General features: G+C 38.1%; 1 protein-coding gene and 1 non-coding gene across 12 annotated transcripts in view; one reads left to right on the top strand and one right to left on the bottom strand.

Annotated features, from left to right (window-relative positions):
* Positions 1-2817: 2817 nt before the first annotated feature.
* The window catches only part of PTPN13 (protein tyrosine phosphatase non-receptor type 13), a 242081-nt gene continuing 218229 nt past the window's right edge, over positions 2818-26669 (top strand). For 7 of the 11 annotated variants that reach the window (XM_057546711.1, XM_057546717.1, XM_057546713.1 and 4 more), the window contains exon 1: positions 2820-3344. The gene's annotated coding sequence lies outside the window, so the exon portion shown is untranslated. Of the gene's footprint in view, positions 3345-26669 lie in introns of all 11 variants that reach the window. The other 4 variants (XM_057546720.1, XM_057546719.1, XM_057546718.1 and 1 more) reach the window with 2 other exon arrangements.
* TRNAE-UUC (transfer RNA glutamic acid (anticodon UUC)) lies at positions 13256-13327 on the bottom strand. The gene has a single exon. It is a non-coding gene; the product is annotated as a tRNA-Glu (tRNA).

Here is a 26669-nt window from a genome sequence, read left to right as displayed (position 1 = left end):
AACAAAAAATAGAATGGCTTGTAAGCATATAAAAAGATGCTCATAAGAGAATGGAAATTATAGCTGTAATGTGGTAGCATTTTGTATGTATTAGACTGGCAAAGATCAGAAAGTTTGATGATACTGTGTTGGTGAGGGTGTGAAGAAACAGAGCGCACTATCAAACTTTCCATCTGTATTAGGATGACTGTAACTTGTACCACTTCTTGGTTTTGTCTACCAAAATGTAAAATGTTACTCTAACTCATCTTTTATTGCTTCTAAAAGGTTTTCTATTGATCCCTGGAGTTTTCATATAATTTGCAAACAGATGACAATACTAACATTTTCAGTATTTAATTTCTTGTTTGTATTCCATATCTAATTTCATTGGCTGTCATTGCCTTACATGGTGTGATGGTGGGCATTCATGGTCTTGTTCCTGACTTCAGCAGGAATAGGTACAGTGTTTCATTATTCAGCAAGTTTCTGGCTTTGATATAAAATATACATTGTTTAAAAATTTTTATTAAGGAATGATGCTGGATTTTACAAAATCCTTTTCAATATCAATTAAGACACATCCAGCTTTTCTCCTTTGACTTATTAATATAGTCAACTATATGAATAAGTTTTTTATTATTGAATTATTCTTATATACCTGGCATAATTCCTCTTAACTTTGGCATATCATTTGTAATGTAGTTCTAGTTTCTATTGTTAATATTGTATTTTAATTTTATATTATATCCAAAAGGAGGTTAACCTATAGATATCTCTTTTGTGTACTCTTTATCAGATTTTGGTATCACAGCCATTTATTTTAAAACCAGCCTTTCAGCTCATACAAAACAGGATTACTGGTGAAGAAGGCTTGAGGGCAATCACCTGAAATGGTCTTAATGCGAGAGAAAAAAAAGGAAAAATGCTCACAACACTGTGGTTTGTCTACTTTTGTGAAAATTTCCAACACTATACTCTTTATACTTTCTTTCTGACATGAATTCACAAGTTATTCCAGGTATTATGGATGTTGCTTTTCTTTCTAATAAATACATGAACTTTCTTTCAGTGGCAAACAGAGGCAGATGTTCCATGAAGGTTTTTATTCTCACTAAACTACCTCTCCCTCTCTACCTTACCACCCCGATACTTCAACCAGAACATTTAAAAACTATTTCAGAAAATGGGGAAAGGCTGGGGAAAGGGCTCCAATCCTTCATTTCTGTCTCTAGTTCAACTTGGCTGATCTCACTGTTATTTACTCTCACCACTCTATTCCTGCTGCTGCACTTTGGTTTTACTTTGTTTCCTTCAAATGTCTTTCTTCATCTTTGCTTCCTTCATCCCACTCCCTACCCTTCAAAGCCCAGTTTAAATTCCTTTCCTCCTTAATCTGACTAATCCAGCCCTTTCTACATACCACAGACTTTCTCTCATTGACTACTGCACTCAGTGTTTGGCTGCACATTCTAACTATAATCTCAAATTGTTTCAAGAATGCTAGTTTTCTTTCTTAGGCTCTGTGGTTATCTCCTTGAGGGCAGGACCCTTATCTTAAAATTCTGCTGTGCATTTTCTATTGTTTAGCGCTGTGAGTAATCACATTCAGTGCACATTTGCAAGGCATATTTGACTGAACACATCCATCACAGATACTCATTTAGTAAATGAGATAAAGAAAACTCAAGGCTCGCCAAAGGTAAACCATTACTATTAATTCCCTCATTCATCATATGTGTACAGCAGCCTCAGGGGCTAGGGTTGTAGCTCTAACTTTGCCTCAGATTCCATTTTGGAACCAGCCATGAAGTTAAGTTTCACCTAGGGCTCAACATTAGGGGTCCAAGACTAAATTTAAACTCCCAGGTCCCCTTGTACCAGGTTTACCTCATACTTCTGAGAATAAACCCAAACTTTTGAAACTCAAATGACAAGATACCATTCGCTCAAGTAAGACTTCCTTGTAAATTGTTGAAACCCAAATCTTTTAGCTTGCAGGAGGGTCATAGCTGCTAGGATATACTTCTGCCAAGTTGTAATGTGTAGTCCTATAGAAAAATGGATGCCTTTATTTTATTCCATTTTGTCAAACATTTTACTTATTTTTTTTTTAACTTTAGGATTATCTGAGCTTCAGAAGGAAAATTACAAGAATTTATATACTTTTTTTTTTTTTTTACAAATATGAGAATGTGAGTTTTCCTGAGGGCATTTGGGGTTGACCAAGTGTTGCCACCACACCTTTGAAGATCACTTTACAACTGTGCGAAGACTCACTGAGATGTTTTCATTGACCCCGCCATTTCCTAGTCGCTACATTGCTGCAGGGAGCTGGCACAGCCCTGCTCTTTCTCTCATTCTTCTTCTCCTCACCCTTTCAAAGCCCAAATCCGCCCGGTGGGAATATGGAAACAAGGCTGGAGGCAAGGGAGGGCAAGGGGGGGGGAGGGGTTATTTCGATTGACAGGGGAAGAGCAGGGCATTTTTCACTCTCCCTCGTACTCCGCTGGGCCACAAGGTTCTGTTTCTGAAGTTGGAAGCGTGGGGGCGGGCGGCTGCATTTTCAACTTGGCCAGAAATTAGGAGCCCACCCCGCAGTGGCTACGAACTTCGCTGCCAGGCCATCAACCTGAGCGTCTGGCAAGCCAGAAGAACGCGAAAAGCCAGGCCCAAGATTCCGGTTGTCATGGGAACCTGGGCGCCTGTCTCCCCGGCGACCTTGTCCCTAGGGAGGGGGCGGGGCTGGAGGGCCGTCGGGCCAATGAGGCCGAGGGGATGGCGGGGTCGGAGATCCGCTGTGCTCCGGGAATCCGGGGAGGGTTGATTGACAGGAACTGGGCGGAGCCGGTGCGGACGCCTGAGGTGTAGCCGGAGTGGAGCGAGTAGCTCCGGCAGCCGCGGCGCGGCGAAGGTGACACACCAGGATTACAACCCCTAGAGACCTTCTTGCTGGCGAGCAGCACTCCCTGGCTTCCCGGTCCGCCTCTGCCGCCTCGGCAGCGCTCGGAGCCGGCTGCAGGAGTTGAGCCGTTCCGCACCAGAGGGTTTGGCGAAGCCCTTGGAGGCGTACGAGGCAGCAGAGGGCCGGGAAGGGTGCGCGAGCGCTCGAGGGTCAGGCGGTCGGCCGGGGTCGCGGCTGGAGGGGCGTTTCGGAGGCGTGGAGGAGGAGGAGATGCTGCTGCTCTTTTCCCCCTCCCCAGGCTCCTTCTCCAGCTCCTTCGGCCCACGCTCGCAGCCGCTTGGGGAAGAAGAGGTGGAGGCTCTCGGCGCCCGCGGGGGCTGCCGGCTGCCCACCCCGACGCCGCGTCCCCGCAGCCCTCGTCCCGCGCTCCAGTAGTAGGACCGGGTCTCCGGAAGAGCGGGTAAGGACGAGAGCTGCCTTGGGCTCTGGACTGCATGTGCGGAAAGTGCCCAACAAAGTGCACCAAGCTCGCTCTCTTCCTCCTCTCTCTGCTTTTGCCCCAGCCCCTAAAATCAACCCTGCTGCCCTGGTGGAAGGAACTTTTTTTGGTTGGAGTGTTTTGGTGTGTTAGGTGGGGGTGGGGTTACCGGGGTGGGGAGGGATGAGATGATGTTTTATTGTGAGTTAGGTAGATCCACCTTCTCCGCGGAGGAAAGTCGGATTCTCGGGAATTAAACCCCAGAGGGGGTAAGAGATTGTGGGGTAATAGAGAGTGACATTGCCCCATCATGCTACTACATCTCTGCTCTGTGCGTGCTAAGGAAAGGGCTCCCAGAGTCTGTTTCTAATTTCTGTAAATGATTGTGGACATGGTGTGGTTAGAGGCCGCCGAGAAGAATGTGTATATGTAAGGGCTCGGAGAAGAGGGGGTTGGGTGGTAGGGAAGAGGGGGCAGAGGGAGAGACACTGCCTGATGCAAGCTCTTTTATTGCTTTTCTCTGAGTGGAGCTAACCACCCCTCTCCCCCTCGCCTTTACCCATTACAAGATACTGTAGTACCGAAAGCCGGAAAGCTAAAGTTTGGTAGAGGCAAGAAAGTTTTTACAAAGTTTAATTTCCCTCTGTTGTGAATATATTGGAGAAGGGGGAAGGGGGAGAAATATTACCACTAAAATAGATTAACAGCAATACAGTTTTCAATGGCCTTACACATACATGATCGACACCTCCACACACTTCCAACTAATCTCTTGGACAGCCTTGTGTCAGTTTCGTTTAATTGCATCTTTGAAAAAGCAAACGCGGTGACTTAATGGGGAGCTGCCTGGAACTGAGTTTACCTCTCAGAAAATGGGGCAATCGGGTTTGTTTTCAAGGCGGAGACCTAAACGAAATGTAGGACACCTGATCTGTGGGTTGAAGAGTGCAGGTAACTAATTAGAAAGATTTTAAAATTTAGATCTACAGAGTTTACTAAAAGATGGGGAAAAAATGGAAGTCGTTGTATTATGAAACAAGCGTTGGTATTTTCCCAAATTCTTGTTGACTGGGTTGGGAGGGTCAACATGAAAACTTGCTTCCTGCTCATTGGTTGTTTGTGTTGGTGCTATGATACAAATTATTTCTTATGTTAATATCATTAGCATTATTTATTAAGTTCATGCATGTATTGATTCAGTAAATTAGTACAGAGGCGAATTGACTGCTTTATTGTCCAATCTTAAGTTTATTATACTTTCTTCATAATAACTTTGTATTCTAACTTTGTTCTAGAGGCCTTGTGGAAGTATGTGTCGGGGAGATGGTAGGATGGAAGCTGGAATTAAAAATAGAAAAAATATCTAGGGTTAGTTATTAAGAAAAGGAACTAATTTGAAGTGTGTTTCACTTTTACATGAACTTTTTAAAAATTTTATTTATTTAATTTTTATTGGAATATAGTTGATACAATAACTTTTTTGAAAAATCTATTATGTAGGTTTGAATTTACACTTGTCCCACCAAAACTTTTACTTGCATGTAAAGCCTGCTGTTTTTCGGAGGGTGATTACCAGCATCTGAAAATATTTATAAATAGCTTATGTCACAAGAAACACACATACACAAACCATTAAAACCAGTGTCAGTTGCAAGGATGGATTTTGATATTATGGTGGGGTCAAAAGTTGTAAAACTTACATTATGTTTTTCTGGAAGCATGCCTCAAATGCAGGAAGTGAATGTGAGAATTGGCTGTTTTTTTTTTTTTTAATAAATTTATTTATTTATTTATTTATTTTCGGCTGTGTTGGGTCTTCGTTGCTGTGCGCCGGCTGTCTTCTAGTTGCAGTGAGTGGGGGCTACTCCCCCACTTCGTTGCGGTGCTCAGGCTTCTCATTGTCGTGGCTTCTCTTGTTGCAGACCACGGGCTCTAGGCGCGCAGGCTTCAGTAGTTGTGGTACGTGGGCTCAGTAGTTGTGGCTCGCGGGCTCTAGAGCGCAGGCTCAGTAGCTGTGGCGCACGGGCTTAGTTGCTCCGTGGCATGTGGGATCTTCCCGGGCCAGGGCTCGAACCCGTGTCCCTTGCATTGGCAGGCGGATTCTTAACCACTGCGCCACCAGGGAAGCCCTGGCTAATTGTTTGTGGTAGATGATAGGTATCAATCTTGAAATGAATGGAATTTATGTATTTTTTTATTAAGAAAAACAGGTCAAATCCTTGCTTTATTCTGCTTTTAATAGGTCAGGGATTGGATGAGGGGCATTGTAGCTTCCCTTATATCAATTGAGTATGTATTTTTCCAGCTCATCTTATTGCCCATTCCAAATGAGCTAGAGAAAGGGACTACTAAGAATAAGTTGCTACAGCTTCTTCCTCTTTTTTTTTTTTTAACATCTCTATTGGAGTATAAATGCTTTACAATGGTCTCTCTTTTTTTTGACAAGAGTTTGTAATTTTTAAATAAACTACAAAACGTTTTTTGTGGTATAATTAAATTGTAATTAATACCAATTGAAATCGAAAGGAAACACTGCCATACTCCAAGCCTGTGCATTTAGGAGTTAGTCCTGTCAACATTTTCTTATTTTGGAATATGCTTTGGGAGAAGTCTGTGCCATTACTTAGAATAGAAAGTTGAAGGTTTTCTCCTCTCAGGCCTCTGATGTAACCAAGTGTGACTCATTTGAGTTAATGTCCCTTTACACTGCTGGAGCCTGAAAAAGGAGACAGGATATTGGGTCTCAGAATAGAAGGATTAGTGCTGATGGGAAGGGTGAGGGTCTGTTGCTCTGGATTTCCAATTTTTTCCACTGACAACTTTTCTTAATTTGAAAATTAAGGTGGGTTGAACAACCCAGGAACTGGATTTAAAAAGCTTTTAATGAGTAATTAATATAGAACATCAGTGATCTAAGTTAAAGTTACATAGTCACTGTAAGCATGTCACATCAAAACTGTGGTCTGTAAACTGCTCCACGAGGAGTAATTCCAGTAATCCTGTGAGTCTAGGGGGCAAAATGAAAACATCTTTAAGACCCTTGTCTTATTCTTGTTTAGTGTCAGTCACTGTGAATAAGCATCCTGTTCTATCCTGTATGAAGAATGTATGACTATAGCTAATAGCTTGTGAGGCAGTAGGAGACCAATTATTTAACTTCTTAGGATAGAAAGGCAGTAACTTCTAAATGGTCTAGTGTTGAGGCTGCTGTAGATTTGAACCACAGACGAACATGTTTTTCCCCGGGTTTGCTATCAGGTGCTTAGGAAATACAGGAACTGGTTTAAGCACCTGTTTAAGCGTGTTTGCCTTATCCTGTGCTCCACCACTGAATCCTGCTTTTTCTTTATTTTTCTTTGGTTCCAGTATGAAAATTTATTGAAACAAACTTCCTCAGAGAGAATTCTGCTGTAGTATAAAGAATGTGGGCTTTACTGTCAGAGAAACATGTGTCCAAATCCTAGAGAACATCTTTAAATTTACTTTCCACATCTGTAAATAATTTAATAATATCTACTTCCCAAGGTATGTTGGGGATGAAATTAAATAATATAAGCAAAAGTGGCAAGTGCAAATTGACACTCAGTATTTAGTTTATTTCCTTCCTTTCTAATCTCTTTTACGTAATTGAATAACATTCAATAATAGCAAAAACTTATGATTGTACACCCAAATCATTCCTGAATGTTTAGAACATGTAACTCACAATAGCCCTCAGGGGTTTTGACTTGAATCTGTGTTGTTGGAAGGCCCTCTTTGCCTACCAGCAAAGAAATGTCTTTAGTTGCACACTGCATCTGTACTTAACAGTTTATTTTCTTTCTAGTTTAGTGATACTCTGGCTGCATGTTAGAATCACCTGGGTAGGTTTTAAAAATCTTTATGCCCAGGACTCAATTCAGACCAATTAAACCAGAATCTTTGGGGGTAAGACCCAGACATCCTTATTTTTGGAAGTGCCCTAAGAAATTACAACATGGAGCCAACTTACAAACCAATATTCTAGTCCTCTCTAGAAGGTGAGTATAGAAAATTTGATTCCCACAAATGCAGCAACATTTTTATGTTGTGTTTTGGTATTTTCCTCTACGTAAATCACAAGAATTTTTTTAAAATAAATATGTTTCAGAAGCAACTATGTATCTGCCCATCTACAGGATTTTTACTCTTTGAATCAGAATTTAAGGTATAAATATTTCCCTCCAGTTCCTTAGAGCTGCATATGTGGTTAAATTTAAATTAATTTAATTAGCTATCATTTAAAATTCAGTTCCTTATTCCCACTAGCCAAATTTTTTAAAAAATTTTTATTGAAGTATAGTTGATTTTCAATGTTGTGTTTAATTTCTGCTCTATAGCAAAGTGACTCAGTTATACATATACATATATTCTTTTTCATATTCTTTTCCATTATGGTTTATCACTGGATATTGAATATAGTTCCCTGTGCTAAACAGTATGACCTTGTTGTTTATCCATCCTATATATAATAGTTTGCATCTGCTAATCCCAAATTCCCAGTCCTTCTCTCCCCCCACTAGCCAAATTTTAAGTGCTCAGTAGCCACTTGTGGCTAGTAGCCCCTGTTTTGAACAGCTCAGATATGGAATATTTCTATCATCACAGAAAGTTCTGTATTACCTAAAGGTTTTGAAATTTGTATTACAATTTCCCATCATCTGAAATGAGATAAATATGATATATATAGTCATTTCCTTTAGATGTATAATTTAAAATATATTATTTTTGATAGTTTTTTTAAGTGAGGAGAAATATCACATTTTTAACGCTTTCCTCAATTTCTTACACCTAGTTGTGAGGTTTTCCTTTTCAAAGTTAACTGAGAGGAGGAACTTGAGTGTCCTTATGTTTATCATTTATATCAGTATGCTCTGAATCCAACCAACGGCTTAATTGCTCTTGGGTACTACAACAGTTTCAGGAAATAGAGAAAGTCATCATTTCAACTTAAGTGTTGGAATTTGATTCAAGGTTTTTCTATCTGGGGAAGCTTTTTTTTTTCTTTTACAAATGGAGACTGTTAGTTGCCATATGGTACGATTGAATTTTCCAACAGAAAACCGTCTTACTAGTTTTAACATGAACATAGAGTTGCACGAGGGACTTTCTTTCCTTTTTAAAAAAAATATATTTATTTTATTTATTTATTTTTGGCTGCGTTGGGTCTTTGTTGCTGCATGTGGGCTTCCTCTACTTGCGGCGAGCGGGGGGCTACTCTTCGTTGCGGTGCATTGGCCTCTCATCGAGGTGGCTTCTCTTGTTGCGGAGCATGGGCTCCAGGCGTGTGGGCTTCAGTAGTTGTGGGACACGGGCTCAGTAGTTGTGGCTATCAGGCTCTAGAGCGCAGGCTCAGTAGTTGTGGTGCACAGACTTAGTTGCTCCGCGGCATGTGGGATCTTCCCGGACCTGGGCTCGAACCCGTGTCCCCTGCATTGGCAGGCGGATTCTTAAGCACTGTGCCACCAAGGAAGTTCTGCGACTATTTCTTCCCACAAGAAAGAATTCCCTTCAACAAAAATGAGGTCCCTAAACAGTTTGAGATGGTTGAAAGCTAACACTATGTCGTGAATTTTAATGGTGTTTGTCACTTGTTAACTACTGATGAACAGCTTAGAAGAAACTGTACATGTAGTTCATCTCAGCTGCACCACCCCCCTTAGCACCTTAAAAAAAAAAATCAAAGTTTTCTTTATTGGTTTATTGTGTTGTGAGTAGAAACACACTAAAGTGGGTAGAAATGGAAACATTATTTTTAATTGTGTTCCTTTTTTTCCTTATTGGTAGATTGTTCATTTCTTTTAACATGTTTTTTTCTTTTTCTTTTTTTTTTTTTTTTTACAAACAACTCCTAAATATTTATCCCAATTATTGAACAAGAATTTATCAGGCAATATCATTATTTTTTATTTATTTATTTATTTATTTATTTATTTATGGCTGTGTTGGGTCTTCGTTTCTGTGCGAGGGCTTTCTCTAGTTGTGGCAAGTGGGGACCACTCTTCATCGCGGTGCGCGGGCCTCTCACCATCACGGCCTCTCTTGTTGCGGAGCACAGGCTCCAGACGCGCAGGCTCAGTAATTGTGGCTCACGGGCCCAGTTGCTCCGTGGCATGTGGGATCTTCCCAGACCAGGGCTCGAACCCGTGTGCCCTGCATTGGCAGGCAGATTCTCAACCACTGCGCCACCAGGGAAGCCCCTGTTTTTTTCTTTTAACACATGCTTTTTTAACTACTCAGTTCAGAAAAATTTGCATCCAAGATGTTGAGAGTTATTTTGTTGAAAGGATGTCTGATGGAATGTTTTGTATTATATATCATTTTCATATTTTAATGCTTTTCCTCTTATTTCTCATGTAGTTGTGGAACAAAAATGAAACATTCTTGTTGAATAACTTAAATTAAGGTTAGAATGATTATATAATCTGAGAATGTGTTAAAAATATTCTAAGTTGGTGTATTTTTTTTTTTTTAGGAAGAAAAGTAAAGCCTGAGAATTTTTTAAAAGAAGAGAACCCTTTTAAGAAACTTAGTTACTCTTAGCACTGCTTAAGTATTACTTAAGCACTTTTTCTAGAAAAGTGTAATTTTTAAAATAAACATTTAAACTATTAAGGGATTATTTATTTTAGGTGTTAGTGTAGTCATATATCTCTTCTGGAAAATATAATGTTGAAGTGAAGAGAAATAATCAGTGTTTTAACAGAGGAGTTTCCCTTATTTGTAAGGTTTTGAATGATAAATTCATTCTCTCAATGTCTTTCATATTCTTGACTTTGCTGAGATGTAATTTCATAGGATTATTTGAACATAATATTGATTAAATTCATTCTTCAAACAGTCTATTTTGATTTGACTCTGATGCTAGTTTCTAGAAGTGAAGGAATGAGCTTCACACGATGATTCAGATGCTACATATACCAGTTTTCTAAGTACTGTGCGAAAATTTACAGAATCTAAAATGTATCCTTATGGCTGTACTTCATGAAAGCTGAAATAGGTGTTTCATTTTTTAAAAAAATGATCAACTATACTTCAATTAAAAAAAAACTCTTAGGGACTTCCCTGGTGGTGCAGTGGTTATACTGCGAGCTCCCAGTGCAGGGGGCCTGGGTTTGATCCCTGGTCAGGAAACTAGATCCCACATGCATGCTGCAACTAAGAGTTTGCATGCCACAAATAAGACCCGGTGCAACCAAATTAAATAAATAAATAAAATATTTTTAAAAACCCAAAAAACTCTTAGATTAGAAAAAGCAAAATAACTTATAATTTTTAAAAATATATAATAAATATAATTTAGTTTAGGAATATTCAATTATCAGATCAAAGCTAGCTAAAACTATATTGTGGATATGTACCAGTCAGTTGAATTCAATCAGAACTTTGAAATTCTGGCACTGCTTTGAGGTATACAGAAATAAATAACAGATAGTATATGTGTTATTACACAGTACCTGGCAGTATTGCTGTTTTATTTGTAATTCAAGCCAACATATCCTTCAGTGTTCATAGTTATATAATTCTTACACTTACAAAGAAAAAACTAGACTATATTATTTTCCATTATTAAAATTTAATAGGAATTTCCTTCAATTTTTATTTTTTATTTTTTATTTATTTATTTATTTTTTTAAATTTATTTATTTATTTATTTATTTTTGGCTGTGTTGGGTCTTCGTTTCTGTGCGAGGGCTTTCCCTGAGCGCACTACTTCATCGCGGTGCGCGGGCCTCTCACTGTCGCGGCCTCTCTTGTTGCGGAGCACAGGCTCCAGACGCGCAGGCTCAGTAGTTGTGGCTCACGGGCTTAGTTGCTCCGCGGCATGTGGGATCTTCCCAGACCAGGGATCGAACCCGTGTCCCCTGCATTGGCAGGCGGACTCTCAACCACTGCGCCACCAGGGAAGCCCTCAATTTTTAAATAAAAGAAAATATTTTAATGTGATCACATAATATATCATACTCATTATATAGCTGAAGACCAAACAAAGCTACATTTTTAAAATAAGATTTCATCTTAATCTTTCTCTATGTTTATGTGTGTACATCAAGACTTCATCTAACTTCAAGGGTGTTTTAAGATTGTACTGAGATACTGAGATTTAATTTAAAAATAGATGATATTGTTCTTCTACCTAAAGGGATATTAAAGAATCACTGTTGGTAAACCAAGCCAGTTGAGTGTTTTTCTAGTAGCCGTAATGATGAATCTGGACTGATCTAACCATGTTCTGATGGCCAGCCCCCCTCTTTTTTTTAATATATTTATTTATTTTATTTTATTTATTTATTTTTGGCTGCGTTGGGTCTTCCTTGCTGCGTGCGTGCTTTCTCTAGTTGCGGCGAGCGGGGGGCTACTCTTCGTTGCGTGCGTGGGCTTCTCATTGTGTTGGCTTCTTATGTTGCGGAGCACGGACTCTAGGCACGCGGGCGTCCGTAGTTGTGGCTCGCGAGCTCTAGAGTGCAGGCTCAGTAGTTGTGGCGCATGGGCTTCATTGCTCTGTGGCGTGTGGGATCTTCCCGGACCAGGGCTTGAACCCTTGTGCCCTGCATTCGCAGGCGGATTCTTAACAACTGCGCCACCAGGGAAGCCCTGGTCAGCCCCCCCCCCCCCACCCCTTTTAATTGTTCTGTATTCAGTAAATGTACATTGAATTCCTGTGCCGGGCGCTCTACTAGGCACTGGTGATACACAGAGAGGGCACATTTCCAAGATAGCAGATAAATGGAATAGTCTGTGGCCCCATATATTTAATCATCTGAGTTCATGCCAAGTAAACCAATCTATTGACAGGATATATTGACACAGAACAGCTGTGAAGATAAAAATTAAATCATGTGTAAAAACTTTACAAACATGTGGGTACTGATCTGAATATATATGAATTGTTTTTAGATGCAGCTGTGCATTGTGTTGACCATTCCTCTTTGATTTAGAGACAACAGTATAGCATGGGATTTAGACCCTAGACTTTGGAGCCAGGCTGCCTGAGTTTTAATTTCTGACTCTGATATATAAGCTCTGTGACCTTGTGGAAATTTTCCCTGTGCTTTAGTTTTTTTTTTTTTTTTTTTTAATGAAATTATCATTGCTCATTTTTTTTTTTAATAGCTACTTTATTTATTTATTTATTTATTTTGGCTGTGTTGGGTCTTCGGTTCGTGCGAGGGCTTTCTCTAGTTGCGGCAAGCGGGGGCCACTCTTCATCGCGGTGCGCGGGCCTTTCACTATCGCGGCCCCTCCCGTTGCGGGGCACAGGCTCCATACGCGCAGGCTCAGTAGTTGTGGCTCACGGGCCCAGCTGCTCCGTGGCATGTGGGATCTTCCCAGAACAGGGCTCGAACCCGTGTCCCCTGCATTAGCAGGCAGATTCTCAACCACTGAGCCACCAGGGAAGCCCTGTGCTTTAGTTTTTTCATCTACAAAATAAGGATAATTACCAGGCCTCTTTTATGGGATTGTTGTAAGGACTAAATGATTAATTCATTAAAACATGTAAAGCAGTTGGAGCAGTGCCTAATGCATACTAAGTATTTAATAAATATTAGCTATTATTATTTTTGGTATACTTTAATTTATAACAGTTTTACTTATTTATCTATCTATATTTATTTATTTATTTATTTATTTAATACCATGGGTAAAGGTAATATATGAACTTAAATATGTTTTTTTGTTTCAAAGTTTAAGGCCCTACTTTGTTTCTTGAGCTGCATGTTTCTGTTTCTTCCACTCATTACTTGGGCTTGTTGATATATGCAACCTGTGCCTAATTTTCACACACTTCGTGGAACTTGTGAAAATAAATGTCATCCTCTTCAGACTACCCTTTTTTTTTTTTTGGCCATGCTGCGCGGCTTGTGGGATCTTAGTTCCCTGACCAGGGATTGAACCTGGGCCATGGCAGTGAAAGTGCCAAGTCCTAACCACTGGACCGCCAGGGAATTCCCAAAACTACTCATTTTCAGAACCCTACACATCTCCTGTTTTGGAGTTACTTTTAGAGCATATGGCATGTTGTTTTTGAAGAGCCTTTGTAGTGGCACATCTCTTCTTTGAGCATAGGTTTGATTCAATTAAATAATATATTCATGTTCTAGAAAGGTGAATGATTTAGGAGGATTTAAAAATTTCAATTAAAATGAAAAATGATTATAAAGTAAAAGGAGTGATTTTTTTTAAAATTTTTATTTATTTATTTATTTATGGCTGTGTTGGGTCTTCGTTTCTGTGCGAGGGCTTTCTCTAGTTGTGGCAAGTGGGGGCCACTCTTCATCGCGGTGCGTGGGCCTCATTACCGCGGCCTCTCTTGTTGCGGAGCACAGGCTCCAGACGCGCAGGCTCAGTAATTGTGGCGCCCGGGCCTAGTTGCTCTGCGGCATGTGGGATCTTCCCAGACCAGGGCTCGAACCCGTGTCCCCTGCATTGGCAGGCAGATTCTCAACCACTGCGCCACCAGGGAAGCCCCAAAGGAGTGACTTTTAAATTGGACTGTAAACATGATTAGAAAGACAGTCCCAGAAATATCTCTGATAATATTGTGTTTGAGGACAAAGGTATCTATCCTCCCAAAGTGTCTATTTTGAAAGTTAACACTCTCAGGTACATAAATTCTGGTATGTTTAAATGTACATTGTTCACAGCCAAACAGAGATATTACTTAGTATTTGTGAATGTTATGTTGCTATGCCCCTAGGAGTGTTGTGTAACATAACCTAAAATTCTTTTCTTTTTCTTTTAAAGGGTAGGGGTTTTGTTTTTTTTTTTTTAATTTAATTAATTAATTTATTTTTGGCTGCATTGGGTCTTTGTTGCTGCGTGCGGGCTTTTAGCTGAAGCGAGCAGGGGCTACTGTTCGTTGCGGTGCACGCGCTTCTTATTGCCGTGGCTTCTCTTGTTGTGGAGCACAGGCTCTAGCGTGGGCTCGGTAGTTGTGGCACACGGGCTTAGTTGCTCTGCGGCATATGGGATCTTCCCGGAGCAGGGCTCGAACCCATGTCCCCTGCATTGGCAGGAGGATTCTCAACCACTGTGCCACCAGGGAAGCCTATAACCTAAAATTCTTTAGTAAGTTTTTGTAGACGTTTATCCTGACTGATTTTGTGCACCCTTTTAGAACCTTTAATATACTAATATACCTTATGAATCTCCAAGATGATTATGTATACAGTCGTCCCTCAGTATTCTCCATGGGATTGATTCCAGGACCCCCATGGATATAAAAGCTGTGGATACTCAAGTCCCTTATATAAAATGGCATAGTATTTGCATATTACCTACACAAATCCTCCCATATACTTTAAATCATCTTCAAATTATTTATACTATCTAATACAATATAAATACTTTGTAAATCATTGTAAATACAATGTAAATACTATATAAATAGTTGCCAGCTGCAGCAAATTCAAGTTTTGCTTTTTGGAACTTTCTGTAATTTTTGTTTTCCCGCATATTTTCCATCCAAGGTTGGTTGAATCTGTGGTTGTGGAACCTGTGGTTACAGATGGCCAACTGTTTATCATTTTAATTTATTTGACAATTTAACTACAGAATCCACAGTACATCTCTTAGCATCTTTCATAATAGGAGCAGTGATTTGGGAAATATTCTTTGTGTTTGCCCTATATGAGACCACTGCAATGAATTATTTGTTTTGCTTCTTCCAATGAGAAGTTGCTTTGGGTTGCTAGTGCAAGAGACCCTGGCATAACAATGACCTAAGAAGATAGGGATTTCCTTTTCTCTAATATAAAGCCCAGGCTTACGACTCCAGAGCTGCTCTGGCTGTTTTAGGACATGGCAATGAACCCAGACATCTTTTTTTTCTTCTGTACCTCCTTACTGCATGGCTTTCATCCTCAAGATGCCCTCTTGGTTACAAAATGGCTGCTAGCATTCTATAAAAATGTTGTCCTTCTAGTCAGAATATATGGAAGAAATGGGGGAAATGGCAAAAAAGGGTGTGCCTTCCAGCTGAGTCAGATCCTTTTAAAGAATTTTCTTGAAAGTCTTACCCAATGACTGTTTATATTGGCCATCTGTACATAAAGGGACGCTGGGAATTGTAGTCTTTTGCTGGGCACTTGGCTATCCCAAAACAAACTGAAGAGAGTAGATATTGGGGATCCAATTATTATTTTCTCCAGACTGCCTAACATCTGATCGCTGTTTGTTTCCAGTTTAATGGGATTTGGTTGTAGTACCTCTGAATAAATTATAGATCCTATGCTAGGTTTTTGGGGGGGATAGGAGGCTTGGTTTTATTGACTTATCATTTGATAGCTAACACATACATTATGCTAATTAAAGTGCTTTGACCTAGAAGATAATTAAGAAACTAGATTTACTTTCTGTGGAGGCTGGTTCACAGCCATTAAGATTGTTTAGTACTTTATACTTTGCATTGTTTCATAGTTAATTCCTTGTAGTAAGTATGTATCATTCATATAATTTTTAAAAATCAGTATTTAACCTACCATTGAAATATTTAATTATTATTAACCTTTAACAAGACAAAATTAATATATTTATGTCTGTTCTTAAATGTTTAGCTTTTGTGAAAACTAAATCTAGGCAGTGTTATAATTTATTAACATTCAAACATAAATTTGGAAGTATAGTATAGTAGAAAGAGCACAGATTTTGAATTTAGGTAGTCCTCGGTTTGCATTTTAGCTCTTTTATTAATTAGAGTCATTTTGGATAAGTAATTTAATCTTTCTGTGTCTGATCTGTAAAATGGAAATAATAATGTCTACCTCAGAAAGTTGCATGAGCTTTATTCCTGAGTCATTACATATATAAAATGATTGGGCACAGCCCACGGATTCAGTTTACAAGAATTCTTTACCTTTCGCTTCCCTTTTCATCTATATATACTGGGCAAAACAGCAACCTAAGAAATATGATTAATTATACTGAGAAAAAAGCTTGGCTTATCTATTCATCCACCCATATTTTAGCCTCTCTAGTATGTTTTGATTAGGTCACTGACTATGCTTTGGTTATCAGATGTTTTACATGTAAGATCTTTTTAGACATAGTAGCTACATATTTACTTTAAAACTAAAATGGTTGACATCTTAAAAGAAATAAAATGGGCAAATTGGCCATGCCCCCGTGAATATGTGAAAAATATGGAAATTGGTAGGAAAAAATACCCACAGGATTATTTGATTACAGTTAAAATAGCAACAATTATAAATGTTTTATAAGTAATATAAATTAATTTTTGTTGTAATGTCTTTTGTTTCTTAGATAAACTAATTATACAGCTGTAGAGTATTTGACTGACTGCTCTGTGTTCAGAATTGTTTTCAGTATATTGAGAAATATTAAAAAATAAAAGGAAAAGGTTCCTACCAAAAAACTTAAAATCTAGGTTTAAAAAAAACACAGGAAAGATAGGAAACCATTATATATTAGAAAACAATGAATAAATGCTCTAAAATTTTGAGGAGGAAAGTGTGGCTCAGTCACAGGATTCACTTGGGTAGAGCTTGAGCTGTCTTTTTTTTTTTTTTTTTTTTTAATTTTTATTTATTTATGGCTGTGCTGGGTCTTCGTTTCTGTGCGAGGGCCCCCCCCAGTTGTGGCAAGCGGGGGCCACTCTTCATCGCGGTGCGCAGGCCTCTCACTATTGCGGCCTCTCTTGTTGTGGAGCACAGGTTCCAGATGCGCAGGCTCAGTAATTGTGGCTCACGGGCCCAGCCGCTCCGCGGCACGTGGGATCCTCCCAGACCAGGGCTCGAACCCGTGTCCTCTGCACTGGCAGGCGGATTCTCAACCACTGCGCCACCAGGGAAGCCCGAGCTGTCTTGAAGATGTTATTAATGTCTGGGAAAGAGCATGGTGTATCTTTCCCAGGTGTAGGGGCAGAATAAAAGATATGAGTGAGTCAATTCAGGAGAGAGGAAGTGTTAAGGAGTGCTTAAGGTGGCATGTGAAAATGAGAAGAGTAGGGGGACAGAGAAGGAAGTGCCTAAAGTGTAAAAGAACTAAGAAAGTGTGATGTTAAAGATAATGCATTAGGAGAGTCTGTCAAGGAGTATGTGACCAGTTGCAACAGATGCCATAGGGAGCCAGCAAAAGATGATGGAAGAAAAGTAGAAGAAAAAGAACAGTGTGATCAGTTGAGTGTTATTACCTTCAACACCATTTTACTATACTGATAAGGAGAGGAATAGGAAGGAAGTTGAAATGGAGGATGGTATTTGGTGGCAAAATAGATGAGATTCAGATGATCTGAATGATTTCATGAGTCAGAAAAAATTTCTTTGTAAAATTCATGGTGAAAGAACAGATTCTATGAGATTAAGAGATTTAAAGTTCCAGAAAGGTGAAAAAGACTCTCTCTTTATGAGGCTTTGTCTGGATGGGAAGGAGTGAGCTCTAGGTAGAGTTGTTAGCTTTGGTCAGGAGGAGAGCAGCTTTTTCTGTAAGATTGAAGAGAGTGTTACAAAGATAGACATGGGCCTGTTGAAGAATAGAAATGAAAATAAGAGAATTCTGTAAGAGAATTTACACTTAATGCAGTTATCTTCAGAAAGTGCCGTCAGAAGAGGCAAGCTTGTCTGCTTTTAACTATGATTCGGTAGTGGTGAAAAATTGGAAGTTTGAAGAGAGATGTAAAGGTTAGAAATCATCGCTGTTAGGAGAGTAATGGGAGATCGATAAATGATTTATAGGTTTTATCACTTTGAAGTTGAAAATTTGAACATTGATGGCCTAAATCCACATCTGCAGAAAACAAAGGGTAAGGTATAGGGGTTACTGCAATCTGCAGTGGTCAAGTGAAATATGGGGCCTAGAGTAATGAGGAAACTCAGTGAGGCTGGGAAGATTGGTTGAAATGGAAAGTGATTTTACTCAGCACTTTCTTAATTTGCTCAATAAGCCAACTACTGACTGAATCAAAGATATTTATCATTTGCTGCTATCTGCCACTTGTTAGAACAAGCTGACAAAGGATCTTGACTCCCAGTAAAGTGTGTATGTTGTTTGTTCAGTTTATGTGGATTAGTTACTGCTTGGGACACTTAACCTGCAGTTGGGGATTGTATTTAAAAGGAGCCATATAAACCATAAATTCAGAAAAAGTGTTTAAATAAAAATCTCATCCTGTTGTTTAATATTGTGCTATAGTAGTTGGGTTTTTTATGTGCCACTAGTGTGACTTTACTGTCAGTCTTTGTACTTATTTATTATTATGATAGTTATCACTAGGATTCAAAATTGTAAATTAATTGGGAATCTCTTCTGCAAATTGCTTTGGCTACAAAAAAATTTTCTATCCTTTTCTTAGATGTTAGCATTATACTTGGCAGATAGATCAACTCCTAAAAAAGTTTTGAAACTCATTTTTCCATTTTTAATTCAGATAAATGTTTTATCTGCTATACCAAATGTGATGTAAAAAGTAAAATTCAAAAATATATTCAGTATTTTACCAACTCAGGACTTGATTTATTTTTAAATTCCTGAAACAACATATTACAAAACTTCTTGGCTATCTACAGATACTTGGTTGATTGCCTGAAGTCACCTAGTTGATTGTTAAGTAACAGCAAAATTCAGTGTAGGCCTCTACAAATAGTGTCTTAGCTGGCCAAATCATCTAAAGGATTAATTGCCATTGCTTTGATTAATAAAGTGTATATAATGGTGGCTGGTGCATTTTCCTTTTCTGCTTTTTGTATTACCAAATAGTTCTAAGAAAAAAAAATCTAGAGGAAATAATGTTACTCTAGCTTATAAATTACTCTTGGTTCACTTAGACAGCATCTTTTAAAATATATTTCACCTCCTAATCATGTGAAAAAGACCTAATCAGGAATTTATTGTCTCAAGAGAAACAGTTTCAATGGTATATGCTATAAACAGCAAAATTCATGTTTATGATACCTTTAAAACTATTAATCTTTTAAGAAGTTATTTAAATCCTCTTTTACTACCCTAATGAGGGCCATTGTAAAGGTTTTCATTTCTCTATATTGTGACAATTAGCTTTTTAGACTGAATAATACTTTAAAAGCTAATTATATGATGTAGCAGTTTGTAAATATGCACCCATGCCATTATAATCTGTAGATTAAGCCAAAAATTTATACACAAACCACACATGTATGTTTATGATATCTTTCAGATCACCTAAAGGAACAGTGAAAATGGTTACAATGATGAGATACTATTTGTGTATTTACTATAAGAATTTAAAATAGGATATTATTTATCTTTACAGCGAATCTGTGAGATAGATGTTATTATTCTTATTTTACAGATGCGAAAACTGAATCTTAGAGAGGCTCAATGAGTTGCCATAGGTCACACAGCTGGTTGGTAGTGGAGTAGGGATTTTGAATCCATGTCTGTCTGACTCCAGTCAATTGTCTTAACCATAACTTCTCATGTGAATAGTATCTTTTATTTAGTTATTTAGTTATTGATTGATTGATTGTATCTTTTAAAACAAGCAGAATCAAGGAGAGGCAAAAAATTACCTCAGTTTACATAGAAAGTGTGAAAGAGAACTCCACAGTCTGTTGGAATCTAAGTTTATGCAGTCGTTCAGAAGCTTTCAAGCAGTTGTTCTTGCATTGGTAGTGTATTTTACTTTCAGCTTGTTTTACCCCCAAGGTCTTCACCCTACTATCCTGTGGTTTTTCTAGCATCAAGTTCCTATAAACTGTTAAATAAAGACAAAAATGTGTCCTTTTGAAAATCTTTTTAAAATGTTTATATGCTCATCACAGTATTATTTGTAATGGTATAAAATTGGAAACAACATAAATAGCTTACAGAGGAGGCATGGTTTAAAGTACTATTCTAAATCCTTATAATGGAATTTTGTGATCATCAAAAATTAGGTTGATAAGAGGTTTTTAATAACATGAAAATATAATGTTAAATAGAAAAAAGATAAAATTTAGTAAACAAAGCATGATTATAGACATAGTTTTCATTTTCTTTACTTTTTATAAAAACTTTCAATGTTAAAAAGGCCAGAAAAAAAACCCAAAATGCCCCAAAAAGTGATATATAAGGGAAAACCAACCTGTTTTAGAAGTAGAAAGATTAGAATGTGAAGAATTAATGATATATAAAATTTGTTCTGTTGAGTTGAGAAATAGATATTTTGCCTGGTGATTTTTTTCTAATATGGAAAGGGCTTACTGATTTTAATACATCGAATTATCTTAGTCAATGCTTTAGGCAAACTAGAAGATGTAGTTGAGGCTGGGTTACTTTTTATAAGGATGTTTAGATAATAATGATAATACACATAAAATGTACTGTTTAGTAAAAAATTAATTCCTCCAAACAACCTTAAGGTAGATACTACTAATATCTCCATTTTTTCAGGTAAGGAAACCGAGGTAGAGTTAGATTCATTTGCCCAGAGTAATTAAGCAGAAGAGCCAGCATTTTGAATCTAGGTAGTCTGGTCCCAATGCCTGTGCACTTAATTGCTACACACTAGATAATTTTAATAGTGAAAATCATTTGTAACTTTTAGTTCAGGGTTAGGACTAATGATCTTATTAAGGTGTGAACAGTTCATGACCAACTCTCCATTCCATTCTTAGTGCATTTAAAAATTGTCCTTTGGTTTGGTTGACAGCTGTATTTACAGAGCCCCAAACTGTTGGTGACTGCTAACAAAGTTTCTTTTCTTCTCCTTTGAATCAACTCTTTCAGTAGGCTTGCATGCTTTGTTTGTATGTGGTGGTGTAGAAAGTGTCTGATAGGAGAACTCCAAAAGTTTCTAAATTTTAGTTTATCATACGGTTTTAAAACTCATTCACAATATAAATTGACTGACATTTGCTCTTATTTGGAGAAGTGGAATTATATCCTGGAGTTCTTTGAAACATAAAAATCTCTATTAACCCTTTCCCTTAACTGTCTTCACGTCCTTTTTTCTCTTCTACTTAAGAATTGTATACTATTCTTATGCAAGTAGTTAGATGATCTTTTATTAAGTGAACAGTTTTCTTGCCCACAGACTTTAATTCTTTTAGCAGGTAAAATTTGTTTTATTATTTTAAAGTATCTTATATTTTAGAATAGATAAAACATGTGTATTGTACAAGATTGAAAAGTACAAAAATTGAAATTGTCTTTTTATTCGTATCTCCAGGTCCCCTCCAGGGGTGCTATTCTGTAGCCTTCATTTTCAGTAATGTCACCAGAGTCAGGAGAAAACATTAACGAACAATGTACCAAACTGATGTTTTAGTCTTCTTTAACAGGAAACTTTACATGTACCCTCTTAGTATGCTAAAAAGCTCTTTGCTATTGAAAATAATTTATACAAAATCTTCCTTTTTTATATATTAAACAATATATCTTTATTTTTCTGGTTTTCTTTTTCTCCCCCCCTCAAATTACCTCATTAGTCTGAAATTTCTCACACTTTTGACCTGTTAATCCCCATTCTTTTGTTACCAGTTAGAAATCTGTTAGTAGTAAAAGCAAACTTGAATGTCTTACCATTAATATACTGTTTTGTTTGTTAAGTTGTTAATATACTGTTTTGTTTGTTAAGTTGAACATTTTCTTTTAACTGAGGTTGATAAATATTTGGTACAGCTGAACTTGGATCATTTTACGGTTGAAAGGGGAACTTAGATCTATTTCAGTTCTCTTATAGAGCATTGAGTTACAAAGAAACTCCAATATATAGAAATTTTTGGTATATAGAAATTCGGTATATAACAATTTTTTTAATGTGCTTGCTCTTCTGGTTTTCTTGTTGAAGCATGAAAACTGAAGACTATGTATGGAGTTACTCTTACTGTATACCCAAAGTTCAGATTTATTTCCTGCTTAAATAGAGTGCATTGGGAGGAAAAGTATGCCAGAGCATACTTTTCTAATAACATTGTTTTTAGTTCTTTGTAATTGTGCTTCCTTTTATGTGTACCTTTTGAAATGTAAGCAAAGGTAGGGTAGATTGTAGGTTCCAAACATGAGCTGTAGCTGAATTATTTATGAATTGGTTAAAAATAAACATTTTGGGATACTTCCTAGACCCTCAGGAATTTATAGTTTTAAAATGTGCCCCACATGCAGCTTTCCTAAAATTGGTGGAAAATAAGTACACTTTTTATTGTATCTTTCTAGGAATCCTATCTCTCCTTTTAAAAAAATAGATATTTTGGTCATGCTTTTATAAATTTGTTCTGTAAGTTAAAAAAATATAAGTTAATTTGTTGGGATAATATTATACATACCCTTGAGTCACTAGCCTCAGTACCTGTAGGGGCAAGAAGGGCCAAAGATAGTTGAGGGTAGAGGAAAACAATGAATGATGGATATTGTAAAGAACTAAAGGGCTCAGACTGTAGCTAAAGTGGACATCTGCTACCCACCTTGAGTGCTGCCACATTTCCTTTTTTCCTAAGATTTTTATGTGAAATCTCTCTAATATGTGAAATCTTTCAATTTATAAATATTGGCACAAATTCACACTTTTGTAAAATATGGTGTTGGGCCATTGCTCTCTCTATAAGCCAAACACATGTCTGCAGGCCAAATAAAGCCCATGGGCCACCAGTACACAACCCATGCCCTGAACTACCTTACACTTGTACGAACTACCTTACACTCGTATGAACTTGACATATTTTGTTTTGACATTTATTAAGGGATAATAATGATGATAATGCTTCCAGCTGTCTGCCTTGATTAATATTTCACTTTAGCATATTAGTTGTATAAACATTGGATTTTTGTGTAGGAGGAAAGAAAAGAATAAGACTATTTTCTAAAATATATAGAGGATAATGTCTGATGTGTAAATGTATCAGAGACTTGGTTCCATGATTTTTCTTAGAGAAATTTTGTTCTCAATCCCTTTCTTTCTCAAAGTCTGTCATTCTTCCTTTTTCCTGCCTGTACATTCAGTATCTCCATGCTCTTCCCATGAATGTTCTTTTCATTTGCAAGAGTTACGAAAGAAAAATCTTTTGTACAGAAACTCTATAGAATGAAAATCACTTTGTGACTGACTTAGCTGCACAAACTTTGAGACATTCTTCACCATAGCATTAAAATTCCTTAGCCCTAGTACTATTTCTTTCAAATGTGCTTTCTAAACAGAAGAATGACTGCCTTTAAAGCAGTTAGTGAAAAGACTCACACAGAAACAATCTAAGGAGGCAGCCTCATAACCATGTAAGATTTGACCCCAATCCATCAGGAGGGATGATTGAACTGAGATGCCATTTATGGTGGCTCAGTACAGAGAAACAAACATAATAAACTAACAAAACTTCCTCTTCTAGCCAAGATGGAGTAACAGGGACAAGATTTATCCTTCTGTCCACAACAGCTAAAAAATGGACAAAATATTGGAAACAGCAGTTCTCAAGCCACTGGACATCAGGCAGTGAAAGACAGTGATATCTCTGAGTGACGGAAATAAGATGAGCCTTACGATTGCTCAGATTGCTAACTTGAGAGAGTTTCTAGACTGTGGTGCAAGGTGTGGGAAACCAGGTGGAAAATGGTACAGAACCCTGAATTGAGGACATACTGCTGAAAGTCTGGGGAGATTAAGACAGCCAGAGTTAACAGGACAGAGTAGTAGAGAGGTGAGAATACACACAGAAAGAACCCCAGAGGTCTACAGAGGGTCCCCTTCACGTATTCACCTGAGTACTCAATACGTACATGCATGTAAGGAAACTTGCTGAGCTGGAGGGGAACCATACAAAAGGTTTAGAAGGGACAATATTTGTGTATGCTGGCATGGCTGGGAATAGTGCCTGTTTCCACAGACCAGATTGGAGAACCTCAAGATTCACAGGACATTAGGTACAGTACACGAAAGAATCTTGCCCCACCAATGAACCCTAGATTGAGCATTGCTCTGGGCCAGACTAACAAATCTTCAGAGCTAGACCCAAAAGGATCAAATTTACAAGTTTTCAAGTAATTTAACTTCATCCCCAAGCAAAACTCAAGAATATGTATAAACATATTCAGCATCCAACAAGATAAAATTCACAATATATGGCATCTAATCAAAAATGTCCAGGCATGCAAAGAAACAGGAAAATATGACCTATAATGAGAAGATAAATTGATCAAACTAACTCAGAACTGACACAGAGGTTAGAATTAGCAGATAAGTGCATTAAAGTAGTTTTTATAACTGTACTCCATATGTGCAAAAGTTAGTAGGAACACATTGAACTTCTAAATATGAAAACTATAATGTCTGAGATGAAAAATACATGGGATGGGATTAATGACAGGTTAAACATTATAGAAGAAAAGATTAGTAAACTTGAAGACATGCCAATATAAATTATTCAAAGTGAAACACAGAAAGGAAAATAATTTTTGAAAATGAACAGAGCATCAGTGAGTTGTGAGATAACTTCAGGTGGCCTAATATACATGGAATTTGAGTCCCTAAAGGAGAGGAGAAAGAAGGCCATGATGAAAAAATACTTGAATAAATAATGGCTGAAACTTTTCCAAATTTGATGAAAACTATAAACACCCAGTTCAGAATCTTAATGAACTCCAAGCATAAGGAACATGAAGAAGATTACTCCAAGGCGCATCATATTCAAACTGTTCAAAATGTATAATAAAGAGACAGCCTTAAAGGCAGCCAAAGAAAAAAAGAGGAATAAAAATAAGGATAACAGTATGTTTCTTGTCAGAAACAGTGCAAACAAGAAGACAGTGCAGCAACATCTTTAAAGTACTGAAAGAAACTGTCAACCTAGAGTTCTCTACCCAATGAAAATCTTTTAAAAAAATGAGGTGAAATAAAGACTTTTTCAGAGATACAATAGCTAAAAGAATCCATCACCAGCAGACCAAGAAATGTTGAAGTCCTTCAGGCAGATCAGGCAGAAGGCAAGTGATACCAAATGGATAGCAAATAAAATGCTAACTACACTGGTAAAATATATATGATATTTTTCTTGTTATTTAAATGTCTTTAAAAGGTAATCTATCAAAAGCTGAGAAACGTAGAATTCATAGATTCACTCTATAAAAATCCCAAAATGCGGTAATGAAATAATAATGGCTAACATTTTGACCACTTACTGTGGGCAAGGAGTTTTACCTGTATCGTTTGATTTAATCCATCTAACAGTCCTTTAAGTACCATTGTTGTTACTTTGAGGAAAGTAAGCTATACGAGGGTGCAATAACTTGTCCAGGATTACACAACTATTAAATGGATGAGCAAGGACTTAAACTCATTCTGACTCTAAAGCTTAGATACTTTACCATTTTTCTACATTGCCTTCCCAGGGAAGGAGCAAATAGTATAGAACATGTGATCAAAGGTCAAAGAGGATCAAGGAAAGAGTCAAGGAGGAAGGAATAAAGAGGAGCTGGCAGACAGCTTGGCAGATATCATCAATTCCTATCATCACCGATTATTTCTAGTTGGATGGTCAAGGCCACTCAAGATGGCACTTTTAACTCTAATTTTTAAAAATTAATTAATTTATTTTTGGCTGTGTTGGGTCTTCGTTGCGCGCAGGCTTTCTCTAGTTGCAGCGAGCGGGGGCTACTCTTCGTTGCAGTGCATGGGCTTCTCATTGCGATGGCATTTCTTGTTGCAGAGCACGGGCTCTAGGCGTGCGGGCTTCAGTAGTTGCAGCAGACGGGCTCAGTAGTTGTGTTGCACAGGCTTAGTTGCTCCACGGCATGTGGGATCTTCCCAGACCAGGGCTCGAACCCGTGTCCCAGGCATTGGCAGGCAGATTTTTTTTTTTTTTTTTAAAGAAATTCATGTTCTTTTATTTATTTATTTATTTATTTATGACTGTGTTGAGTCTTCGTTTCTGTGCGCGGGCTTTCTCTAGTTGCGGCAAGTGGGGACCACTCTTCATCGCGGTGCGCGGGCCTCTCACCATCGCGGCCTCTCTTGTTGCGGAGCACAGGCTCCAGATGCGCAGGCTCAGTAATTGTGGCTCACGGGCCCAGTTGCTCCGCGGCATGTGGGATCTTCCCAGACCAGGGCTCGAACCCGTGTCCCCTGCATTGGCAGGCAGATTCTCAACCACTGCGCTACCAGGGAAGCCCCAGATTTTTTTTTTAAGGTATTCTTTTTTTTTTTTTTTTTTTTTTAATATTTATTTATTTATTTATGGCTGTGTTGGGTCTTCGTTTCTGTGCGAGGGCTTTCTCTAGTTGTGGCAAGCGGGGGCCACTCTTCATCGCGGTGCGCGGGCCTCTCACTATCGTGGCCTCTCTTGTTGCGGAGCACAGGCTCCAGATGCGCAGGCTCAGTAATTGTGGCTC

This window comes from Balaenoptera acutorostrata, chromosome 5, assembly GCF_949987535.1.
Source record: "Balaenoptera acutorostrata chromosome 5, mBalAcu1.1, whole genome shotgun sequence".
NCBI classification, from domain to species: Eukaryota; Metazoa; Chordata; class Mammalia; order Artiodactyla; family Balaenopteridae; genus Balaenoptera; species Balaenoptera acutorostrata.
Note: the sequence above shows the minus strand (reverse complement) of the source record. Positions and strands in the feature narration are given on the sequence as shown.